We start from the raw sequence: 13,248 nt of genomic DNA on the forward strand, positions 1-13,248 counted from the left end.
TTAGAAAAGGGGCTGCCAAGATGATGATTGAGACTAGATTAGAAGTTTTGGAAATGTGGGTTTTCACCTTTTGATCGATCTTAAATAGGAACATGAACTAAATCTCTTGTTGGATCACTAGAAAAGGGGCTACCAAGACGATGACTGAGGCGAGATTTGACATTTTCGAAATGCAGGATGCAGACTGATGAATCCTTTATGTAGGTAAATTTATGTAAGATATGATTTGAGACGAGATTGGCATTTTTTTAAATGTGGGATGAAAATGGGTATGGCTTCTAAGTAAGTTGACGCAAAACAGTAGCAGCAGAGTTACGTGTGGGCTGGTGTGGGCAGTCGCACACACACCTGTTCTTGAAAAATTTTTTATTAAGAAGGAGTTGAACCTAGGTCCAATCGGTCAGATATAGTGCCCACACCGGACTTACGTCAATTTCGCATAGGCACTAAACCCACTAAAATAAGTGCCCGTCTGATAAAATTTTTTTGGCTCTGCCACTGCTGCAAGATGAACGGGATGAGATCCGGCATTTTTGAACTGTATGATGCAACTGGATTGTACTTCTGGGTAAATTTATGCACTCCAAGATCTAGTTCAATATGATTTTATATAGTTGACTGGATTTGGTTCTAGAGTGGAATGCAACCTTTGACGCGGTTTAATATTATCTATTTTGATCATCAAGCCCCCATTAATGGGGTTCAAATTCAAGTCAATTATCCAATATATCAGACCCATTTGCATCCCTAGCTATTGAGATGATTGCTAAAAAAAAAACACGTCTTTCTTTTCTTTTTATTGTAGAAGTGCAAGCAAATTTTATTCAAAGGAAGATGCATTGTCGGTAGGGGCGGAGCTAAGAATTTTTTATGAGGGAAGCCGAATTAAAGTTTCTAAATTTCGATACGGGTAAAAATATCATTTTTTAAAATTTTTATACAGGACAAGTAAAATTTTCTAAAATTTACATGTAATTTTCTAAAATTTCCCTGATTGTCGAAATATGATAAGGGACGTAAAATGGTTCAGCTTCAAGTCAAGTTAGATTGTTTACCAAATTCGACTCTTAATTCAGATTTTGCAACTGAATTTGGATTTTGATTCGGATCCCCATTCTTAATGCTGAATTTGAACCCAACTACTATGTGATCTACATTCGTGCATTACCAAGTTGGTTTTTAATTAATGGGGTTCTACTTGCATTATCAACTTCAGATTTAATGAAGCTCTATTCTGAATCCAATTAATAGTTGGATCAAATTTCAATATCAGATCTGACTAAACAAGTTAAAAATAAGATCAGGAATCGGATATATCCAATTTTTTTACATCCTTGAAGAGGACAACGGCTTTGTTAAGTCCCTTTCCGTATATTGCTGACCACGTTCTCCACACTGCTACCACACCTATGTTCCATCGTCCTTGTCCTCATTTATCTTGAACTCCAAACTTTGTGCTCGACCAAGTTCAGTGAACTTGTCTCTCTCTATGCATCTTCTCAATATTCTCATCCAAATCCATTTGAAAGGAAAATCTAGGGTTTGTGAACTCCCCGGAACGCCGGCACACTTGGGCCGGATGCCGGAGTACTCTCGGAGGCCACCCTAAGGAACACTGTTCCGAAGTATGATTACATTGTATTCTTGGAACACATGTTTTTACGAGACGATATTCAGATCATACATTCTTATCCTAGGAGTTGGTTTTGATTCGATCGAAAAACAGCAGTGATAAGCACACCATGTTTCCTTAGAGCGGATCTTTTAAGAATATGTGTTCCAAAAACATAACGTTCTTCTCCTAAATACGCTTTTACATTTAAAGAAGTATTTGGGTACCGACCGGATAGTACTGTATTGCTCTCGCCCGTCCTTTCCATGCACCTCAAAAGGAAAATACTTTAGAAAGGCAATATGAATAAAGTGTACAGGGTCAGTATTTTTGTTGCTTAGTGTATGTGTATATGTGTGTGTGTGTATATGCATGCATGAATGCACCGGGTTGCCGACGGGGCTTCAACAAAGCAAATGTAGGTCCCTTGAGTGCCTTTGTAGTTAAAGCTGACTAATATCTTAGAATGAAACCAACGAAAGCTGCTTGTGCTTTATACCCTTTTGTCAGTCCAGATTAACAACAGAAAAGTAGCTGTCTTTTCTCTTCTTTACTTCTCAATATTCCAGTCTTTCCATATACAAAAGGCAATTGACAAATTATAAAATGAGAAAGCAAAAGTTTTCCTTACCAAATTCATCCCTAACTCATACCCATTTGAGAAATCGATCCATGCTTGATTGCTCAATTTCATAAATATATCCTTGATTATTTCACATTCCCATCAAATTTTGCAGCCTTATGATAGTTATATGGGCAGCAAACAAGTTTATGTGATCTGAAAATATGAGCTTCATAAATTAAACTCATTTGGTATGCAAAACCAATTGCTGGAAAGATTGAAAAATACATATCCAGCTATATTGAAGAACAAGAAAAGATTGTGGTAGATCACCAAGGGAAGAAGACTGAACTTGAAACTTCATTGCTTTCCTTGGTCGTGTTTCTCTCATTCATTGACAAGAAACTTTATGAAATTCATAGGATGACATCACAAGGCCACTGAAAAAGGGGTCCATGATCAGGTGGTTGGGGTTAATGATTTGCAAAATGGGAGACAGTGGTAGACCTTTGGCTTGGCTTATTGATATGAGCATCTATTGATTATATAAAACTTAGCGTCACATGACAAGATAGGGGTCATGTCACATCATACCTTACGCGAAAATTTAAATAAAAAGCATTATGTTCCTGTTAAATGCCTGCTGAGGGTAAGCCTCGGACTTTTATTTTCAAAAAGTTGAAATTAAAATTAAAATAACAGATTTTTTTACTTAATTTATAGTATTTTTTTTCTTTTCCTTTGGGGGAGAAAAGTACAAAAGTTTACCCTTACCTTCCTCACACCCTTTCATGCAAAGGGTATTTTGGCCTTTTATAAATTGCATTTAGTTCTTTCTTTTCAAAAAAAAGGCAATTTAGTCATGGCATTTAATCTGCGACGGCGTTGACAATGCTTAATTAATTTTGACACAGCCGATCTTGCATATGCAGTCATGAGAGGCCTTGTCTGGGACACAATATCACTTTTCCTAGTTGCATTCGTATCGTAGTTGGCAAACTCACTGAGCTTACTCGAGAGCCACCCAACTCAACTCAGTTCATCAAGAAATACGGCCATGAGTTAAGGTTGGCCCGACTCGCCCGATCGATGATTTACATTATGGTTATTTGAATATTTGATGGAGTCAAGGAGTCAACTTGCCGATCCAATGACCCGCCGATCTCAGTCTAAGTCATGGGTTTGCCAACTATGATTCATATTGAGTCTGTTTTTTGGAGCATTACGTTCACGGTGAAGCTGCTGTATTTTTGAGATTGAATATCTCAAATTATTTGTTGTGCCGTCTAGTCCACCCATTCAAACATGGCATACATGAACTTAGGTAAGAGCTTTTCATGATTGCCAATGTAAGATTAAAGTTGAACCAGTACAAGAAAAAGGGTAGATAAACGCATCACTAATATTTTTAAGATTATAAATAAAATCATTGCAGTAAATGAAAAAAGGTAGATAAACGTCTCGTTTTTTTCACTTTTTTCATGTTTTTAGTTTTTTTAATGTGAAACAGTTTTCTTTCATTTTCTATTTTTTATTTGTTGCAAATCTACTTATTTTTTAATGTTTGTGTTATTAATTTCTCACTTATTTCATTTTCTCCTATTTTTAGTTTTTTTAAATTTTAAAAAATTTACCATATTTTTCTTATTTTTTTTAAGGTCGTCCGTATTATAACCGAGAAAACCTCACTGTTTAACACTCGAAGATGTTATTTGTGGCTACGATTCAACGTAAAACTTTAGACCTGGCTCGGTCTATCGATTTAAGGGCATTTGGTAACAAGAACATTGTACTAGAGTTTGGACAGATTTATGAAACACCAATGTAACATTCTTGAGTTACTAAATGCCCCCTTTAATGAACCAGACTAAGTTAAAGCGCAGGCCCCTCATGAGAGAACAAATTATGGGTCAGTTTAATGGGTCGACTCAGCCCGACCCAATGCCCGGTCTTAGTTCTTAATTTTTTAAATCACATGATTTCAACATTGGGAAACTTTTATGCTGGGCTAGCAAGGTTTAACTAAAGATTAGATCATAGTTTATATATATAATATGCATATAATGATGCAGACATTGGTAGGCACATGCACATATATTCTTTGTTGACCCACTGACTGATTGATGTAGCATCTGCCACTAGGCTTATTTTGGAGTCTATCTCCCGTCGGACGACAATATAATTAAAACCATAGTTTATAGGAGCCCGAATAACATGGTTTTTTTTGTTTATAAATTGCTCCCCCCCTTAGTTTCTTAGCGCACTCAAGATAATGTGTGGACAAAAGAAGGCCATGAAGGTCGCTCTCGTGTCCACCATGATCTAAAAGCGACGCTCATTTTATGCTCAATAAAATAACCCTAGTATTCGAGATGATTGTTGCAAATTTGGCCCTTTGCTTCCCTTTCCATTATAGGCAATCTAGGGTTAGGTCCAGGTGCACTCTCTACAGAGAGAGAGAATATATATATATATATATATATATAGAAAGAGAGAGAGAGAGAGAGAGAGAGAGACCATGCATAGATTTCACGGCAAAGGCAAAAGTTGGTGTTAGTCAGACTCCTATCATTTGAAAGAGTTAATAAGCCTTGAAAATCGTGCTCCACCCCGGCATTTGATGTATTCAAAATCATAAAATTTTAAAATCGAAACGCTCATTTTTTAAGAACTTGGATTTCCTAAACAAACAGGACATTTTGTTTCTAGAATTAAGAAATTGAAGCCTGGAATTTTGATTTCATTCCAGCTTAAGGAGTTATGATTGTGGAATTTTGATTTTTTGAATCAAAATTTTAAACCGTCAAATGCCCCCTAACTCTACTATACCGAATCATGTGGACTTGTGTGGGCAGTTGCCCACACTGTCCTATAATTGTTTTCCGCCACATTGGTGCTTTCGGTTATCTTCTCGTTTGTATATACCGGTGCCCTTAAAAGTTTATTTTTCTAATTAGTGCCCTTCAACCCAAAAGTTTTCTGGCTCGGCCACTGGTTGTTGAAAAGAAGTCTTGCACCCGACTTGATGGCCTTAGGTTCAACCCCCACCCCGCCCCCCCCCCCTGCTCACCTGCTTCTATCGGAAAAAGATTCGGGTGGCATGGTCTCTTGTTGTCAAATATTTCACCATTTGTCGAACGAGAATGCATCCACGTGTGCATGTCTGTCACAAAGCAAATGTGACCAAGTATTATTAGTTTTGGAAGTAATATATATATATTTTTTATGTCGCTTTTTATGTATATATATGTGTATGCATGCAACTGAAAATTTGCGGGGCGAGTCCTTAGCACATGCACCACGCCCACAACCAGTCAAATTGTGCTCAAAGGAGCAACAAAAAGGTGTTCTATTATTGGCTGGTAGGACCCAACTCCATGAAAACGTTGTCCCCAAAAAGAATCATTCAAGAAAAAGAAAGATAGAGACATTTGACTCTTGTCTGTCTTTCCTTCAGGAAAGAAAAATCCCCTGGTGAGCCCTAACCACAAAGCGCTGAGGACAACACCAAAGAAAAAAAAAATCGATATATCTTTTTAACCATTTAGTAACTTTAGTTCCATATTATTTGTTAATAAACCAAAGTTCGTCAATTAGTTTTGGTGATTTGTCGATCATTCTTATATGATCTCGTATCAAAATGATTGGAATGTGACTCTGTGCTGCAAACGGGGATTCACCGATGTGTAAGTTGAAGTACGAGAAGAACGACATCTCAAAGCATTGAAAGTAGGCTTTATACCCTATAAGCCTTTGAACAGTATGATAAAATACTCCTTTTATTCACTTCAAAACATGTGGTAAAATGAATCTTTTCTTTTTTGTTCATGTTTTTTCAAACGTGCATGAAAACTTGTTTTCACAGCGACCAACATAAAAACCAAGATCAGATGAGCACTCTTCCTTTCTCATCTTCTATCATATAAATGAAAAGAATGGGAGAGTACCTGCCATCGTCCATTAAATTGGATTATGCGCTAACATGTATACATACACATAACTTATGCTTTACATTGGCAATCTTGACAAGTACTTTGTGTTGCAGAAGCAGAAGGTTCATTGTGGTATTAGTAGAGATGAAAATCACATCGCGAAGCAAATATTTTTCATTTTGAAACAGTTAGGTGAAGAACTGAGTTTAGGTTTAGGAAGGGAACTACAAGACAGTCAGGGCGGGCATTGCCCACCCTAAAATAGAAGTAAATGTGTGGATCTTTTAGGTTAGAGTAGAAAAATCAACATGGCTATGCCATTATTGCTTGTTTATGACAACGATGATGATGATGATAAGGACAATGATATGAAGAAGAAGAAGAAGAAAAGTGTAAGCTTTTCTTTCTCCACATTTGATTGCTATGCAAGGGAGCACGTGCATCATTGCACCGTCGCAAATGACCATATTCACTGGAAAAAGAAAAAGAAAAGATTGTGCCTGCAAATCTAAGACATTCACTGACACAACCAATGGACAACATGGGGGGTGCTATCAATAGTGGCGGTAAAAAAAACTGCCAGTAAACTGACATCTTGACTGGCATTACATGAGAATGTGCCAATTAAGCTCGGACATGTACTGGCGCATTCATACACAATGTGTTAGAGAAGGTCTGATCGAAGGCGGCTTCTATAGTGAAGCAACGATGCATGCGTTGTTAATGGTCTACTCTACCTTCATCACCAACGCTACGTCTCAGCGTGTAAGAGAAGCGTTTATCACTTTATCTCCTTCGGTAGCTTATGAGTAATTGCTGGCCAAGGTATCTGCTGCATCACATATGGTCGCTCCATCTCTGACGCATTCTTTCCTTGGTGATCTCTCTTGAGGTTGATGCAACACAAAATCTGTCCATATACTGTAAACATCCCCTAAAGTTAGTCTTATAAGAACAATATACAATAACAAAAATGGCACTTTAAAGTCTAATCTAAGCCTATGAAGACTGTTACAAATTTTTCTTTATATGTTGAATTCTTGTAGCCATTTTCTCCTTTACATATTTGGTGCCCATTGAAGATCTAAAACTAGAAACATTAGTACCCATTCGCTGGAAATTTATGGTTTTACCTTTTCATCAACTTATTTTTTATTTTATAAAAGTTCATCCAAAATTAATTTGAAATTTTGGGAAATAAAATAAGCAAAGAGTAGTGTGCAAACTTACTTTTGTTTCAGACATGAGAGATTAATGGTATGATGCAAGTTTGAAACTCAAGGCTAGATTCGAGTCTTCAACTTCACACCCTTCAGTAGTGGAGCTACTATACCCAGGCCAGCTCCTAAAATCTTGCATTGTGATTAAGGTGAACCTAGGTTCAGGTAGGTCTAGCCGCACATGGTACCTACATCAGACCTGAGTCAGTGCCATGCAATCACTCATTCTCTTCAGCGAGAGATCAGTTAGTTCCTCTAAGCCAAAATTTTCTGGCTCCACCACTGACACCCTTCATCGCATTCTTCTTTTACCATATACCAACTTAGTAAAACTTGAAATCTAAGGATGAAAGCCGACTCACCCTGATCTATACCGGCCGATACTGCAAATGGGGATTCACCAATGTGTAAGTTGAAGCACGACAATAGCATCACCCCAAAGCACTGAAAGTATGCCTTACACCTTATGAGAACAGGAGGTTGAGTGAAAACTTCAGCTCTCCTTTAAGCAGTACCATGAAATACTCCTCCTACTCACTCCAAAACATGTGGTAAAATGAATATTTTTTTTTTAGTCATGTTTTTTCAAACATTTATGAAAACTTGTTTCGACAGCGACCAACATAAAAACCAAGATCGGTACTCTTCCTTTCTCATCTTGCATCATATGAAGGGAGAGTCATTTAATGAAAAGAAAGGGAGAGTACATGTCATCGTCCATTAAATTGGATTGTGCGCTAACATGTATATATACACATAACTTATACTTTACATTGGCAATCTTCACAAGTATTTGTGTTGCATAAGGTTCATTATGATATTAATAGAGATGAAAATTACACAAGAAAGTTTGTAAAGCAAATACTTTTTATTTTGAAAAGTTAGGTGAAGAACTGAGTTTAGGTTTAGAAAGGGAACTACTCGACAGTCATGGCGGGCATTGCCCACCCTAAAATAGAAATAAATATATGGATCTTTTAGGTTAGAGTAGAAAAATCAACATGACTATGCCATTATTGCAAACTCTGGCCTACTAGTTGTTCATGACAACGATGATGACTATGATGATAATGACAAAGATATTAGTGCTAAGAAGAAGAAAAAAAAGAAGAGTGTAAGCTTTTCTTTCTCTACAATTGATTGCTATGCAATAGGGCACATGCATCATTGCACTGTCGTAAATGCCATATTCACTGAAAAAAGAAAGAAAATATTGTACCTGCAAATCTAAGACATTCACTGACATAGTGGCGGTCCAAAAAACTGCCAGTAAACTGACATCTTGACTGGCACTACATGACAATGTGCCAATTAAGCTCGTGCATGTACTGGCGCATTCATACACAATGTGTTAGAGAAGGTCTGATCGAAGGCGGCCTTTATAGTGAAGCACCGCTGCATGCGTTGTTAATGGTCTACTCCACCTTCATCACCAACGGTATGTCTCAGTGTGTCAGAGAATGTCTCAGTGTGTCAGAGAAAGCGTTTATTTCCTTCGGTAGCTTATGAGTCTTTGCTGGCCCAAGTATCCGCTGCATCACATGTGGTCGCTGCTTCTCTGACGCATTCTTTCCCTGGTGCTCTCTCGAGGTTGATGCAATAACAAATCTGCAGTTGACTGCTTAGATTGAGCTGGATAATATAGAGTACCGTTTGGCAAGGATAACAGTAACAAATTGTTCAACTAATTTGCTCTAAAGATTACAATAACTTTATGAAATACTGTGACAAAAAATCTGTTCATATACTGTAAACATTCCCTAAACTTAGTCTTATAAGAACAATATTCAATAATAAAAATGGCACTTTAAAGAGTTGTAAGCCGCCTATGAAGACTGTTACAAACTTTTATTTATATATTGAATTCTTGTAGCCATTTTCTCCTTTACGCATTTGGTGCCCATTGAAGATCTAAAACTAGAAACATTAGTGCCCTTTAGCTGGAAATTTATGGTTTCACCTTTTCATAAACTTATTTTTTGTTTTTATTCATTTAGAAAGCACCTACAAGTTCATTCAAAATTAATTTGAAATTTTGGGAAATAAAATTAGCAAAAGAGACTTTGTTTGGGACATGAGAGATTAATGGCATGATACAAGTCTGAAACTCGCGACTAGATTCTAGATTCAAGTCTTCAACTTGACACCCTTCAGTAGTGGAGCTACTGTGTGACTGGTGTGGACAGACGCCAGCTCTTGAAATCTTGCATTGTAATTAAGTTGAACATAGGTTCAGTTAGGTCTAGCCGCATGTGATGCCCACATCAGACTTGAGTCAGTGCCCTGCAATCGACATCCTTAATCGCATTCTTCTTTTACCATATGCTAACTTAGTAAAACTTGAACTAAAATCTTATCACAGCTACAAACCAACTATTTATTTACAACAAACAGATGAAATGATTAAACTATATCAACCAACAGACAGATGACAAGCTTTATTTGATTTATGAAGAAGCCTGATTGGTGCCCAACCAAGAGAGGGAGTCAGGAGAGATGCTCATGCACCCTATCATATAATCCATCTTACCGGACTGCATCAAACTCCCATCCTGAAACAAGGTGAAATCCTCCCACCATTTGAATTTTTGCTATGCTTGGGCAACGGGCCCGTTTAATAGTTTTTTATTTAATAATAATATATATTTTATTATTTAAAATATATTTTATATTTAAAATTTTTTATTTTATATTTAAAACATATTTTTTTATTTTAATCAAGCTGGGCCCAAGGTCTGGTATTGGACCTGGGCTTGGGTTTCGAGCGTCGGGTCGACCCACGCCCGACTCTTATCAGGCTGCCAATGCCCACGTCTAAGTTTTGCCCATTGCCCGATACAATGCACAATACAATAGTGTGCTATAAGAGGTTAGATGGTTTCTCTGTCTTTGTTCAAACCCGAACTCGGATGAAGGAATCTAAAAGCCGACTCACCGTGATCTTTACCAGCCGACACAATCCAATTCGTCGTGTCATTCAGCCAGTTTAGGCCTGGGCGTCGGGCTGGGCCGCCCTCGGGACGGCCCGGGCCTGGGCCGTGAAAAACCTGGCCCAGGCCGGGCCCAATAGGCCCGCCCGGCCCGTTAAGCCCATTTAAATTAAAGAATTAGTTTTTTAATTTTTTTGTTTTAATAGTATATATTTATTATTAATAAACATATTTTATATTTAAAAAATATTTTATAATTAAAAATTGTTTTTAAATTTTAAATTGGCTAGGCCTGGCCCAGGCCAGGCTCACCGGCCAGGCCCGATGCCCACCCTTTGCAGCTCAGCAACGAGACTCACAACCATCTGAATCGGATCAAAATGGCGCCTCTTTTTCACAAGAAGCATCAAAATTTGTATTAAAACTTAAAAGAGTTCTATCATGTCCCCATTTTGATCAACCCTCGATTTTCGTCAGCATAACTTGTGAGACAATTCCCTTGGAGACGCTTTTCCTGCAAATTGGGAGAAACAGATCTGTATAAATTACTTAATACTATTTTTTTCCTTTTTGAATTGATAAGACGGGTTAGGCAGATGTGTCTACCAAATTATGTTAAAGAAACGCGTACCCTGAGCATCGAACTCTTGACCTTTTCCAGCTTTATTGCCGTATGAAGAGACCCCGTTGCACCCTACGAAAAGTGAACCGAACTCTTGTTGGCACATTTTTTCGAAAAATGAGTCGACTCTCACGGAAAGTCCATTTCATTTTCCTAATTAATCAAAACCGGAGAAGAAAGCCCCGAAAGAAAGAAAAATCTCTTTTTCTTGGGTAGAATTTCACCAAAAGTGAAAGATCTAACTTTGAATTTCATGATACAGAAGAAACGCGCCTAACTTTGAATTTCTTTCACTTAATTGCTTAATTTCGTTCATAGTTTAAGGCTGTGTTTGTTTGCGTACCAAGGAGATCTGAGATCAAAGAGAAACTCGTGTCCAAGGATCCCAGATTGGATCGATCCCCTCTCATCCCTCTCTCTCAGTCCGCGACCTCCGATCTAAGGTTTCCGAACCAAACACGGATTTGAGATCGACATTTTACGCTACCCAATGATATTACACATACATACATGCACGCATATATAGGAAACTTGGACCCCGTTAGTTGTTCAAAGGGTCGATGACGACGGCGATGACAATGGCGATCATATTGAAAAGGTTCTTTACTGACATGATGTGAGATTGCATTTGTGAAGCTTATTTTCCTGACTCCATACAGGGGCGGAGGCAGGTGTGGGCTACCTGTAGAAATTGCCACACAAATCTCAAAAAAACTTCTCATTTTTATATTGACTTTTTTTAGCAAATTTTGTCATTTAATTTAAAGATAGAATTTTCTAGCTCCGCTTCAGACTCACTCCAAATGAACAAAGTTTGATGTGTAAATTTTCATTCAATTGTTCACATTAAGTTAATTTAAGAAACCATTCGGTAATGTAAAAAGTAACAAATTGCTTCATGAATCTATCATAAAAATTGATACATATTCATGAAACACTTCTTCTATACACAGAATTTCACCACTATTTGGTGAAAAGTTATGAAAACATGATCAACTTCTGAGTTAATGGTATGATAAAAACGATCTTAAGTTTGAATTTGTTTCATTTAATTGCTTATTTTCCTACCTAATTGAAGGAGCATATTTAAAAAAAAAAAAAATTTGTGTAAACTTTTCACTTTATAAGCATGTCGTGCCTATCTGCTAAAAATGCTTCTTCAGTCGGTGTTTGGTAGCATAAAATTTCAAGGCTAGTACCTAAAATTTGACTAATTAACTAGAACAAGTTAAAAACATAAAGAACACACCTCCATCGGACTCGGTTTGGTTCCACTCTGATCGAGCTGAGTTTGGTCAGATCTAACCTAACCTAATCAGACTCAAGAGAATCCTACAGAATTATTATGAAATTGTGGTGCCATTTGGACTCCATATCTAAAATTGCACGTGAATCCGATTGGTGGTTGGATCTATAGTTGGCAAACCCGTTACTCGAACTCGGATCGACAAATGATCGGGTCACCGGATCAGTGAGTTGACTCGTCGACTCGGTCAGTGGGTTTACTCATCGACTTGATTCAAGTTTTAAAATAATCTGAATCGAACCAGTTAGGACAAGTTAAGGCTGAATCGAGCCGAGTCAGAGCACGTCAGGTCAACCTTGACTCGCGATCAGGTTTTCTAACCATGAGAACTGACTCGACAAGTCAGCCAACTATGGTTGGATCGTGATTCCAATCTAAAGCCAACTCAGATTTGAGCCGACGGTTGACATAGCTGACCAAGTTGGTTGGTGGATGACAGGTCATCGTGGACCCGATAGTCCATGCCGCCTCTAAAAAACAGACAAAAAAATAACAGATCGAGTTTCACTCCAGGGCCTATCTTTTGACTTGATCTCCAAAAGCCAGCACAATTTCAGTTAATTCCTAGAAACCCACATTCTTTATTGCAACTGCTAAATTGAGCTTCAAGTTATTCAAGTTACAGTTTTCACATTCTAAAGGCATTTTTTTTCCTTTGATTGTTTCTTTCATCCTTTCAAGTTGAAAAACATTATTTTTAACTTAGGGTGCCTCGGTGAGCACCGCATTGTTTAAGGAGTCTTTTGTGAAGCAGCGATGAGAACATAAAATAACTTCTTTCAAACGTCCTCTAAATTGCCATAGTCACTAATGTTTTCGATATAATTTTGAAATCATGAACATTAAATGTTTCAAGACATTTTCTTCCATGTATCATATGATAAGGTTGGTGTTTGAGATGATTGAAAGCCCTTGAGAGGAAGGTCTCCTTCTTTGTTTGGGTGAGCTAGAAGTTATTTTGGTACAAAACTGCTTCTATTGTCTTGGTGTGATGCCTCTGTGATGCTTCAACACGTTGGTTGTCTTTTTCTTTTTGAAGCACTAAAGATTGACCACTTACTAGC

Source organism: Nymphaea colorata, chromosome 11 (genome assembly GCF_008831285.2).
Source record: "Nymphaea colorata isolate Beijing-Zhang1983 chromosome 11, ASM883128v2, whole genome shotgun sequence".
NCBI classification, from domain to species: Eukaryota; Viridiplantae; Streptophyta; class Magnoliopsida; order Nymphaeales; family Nymphaeaceae; genus Nymphaea; species Nymphaea colorata.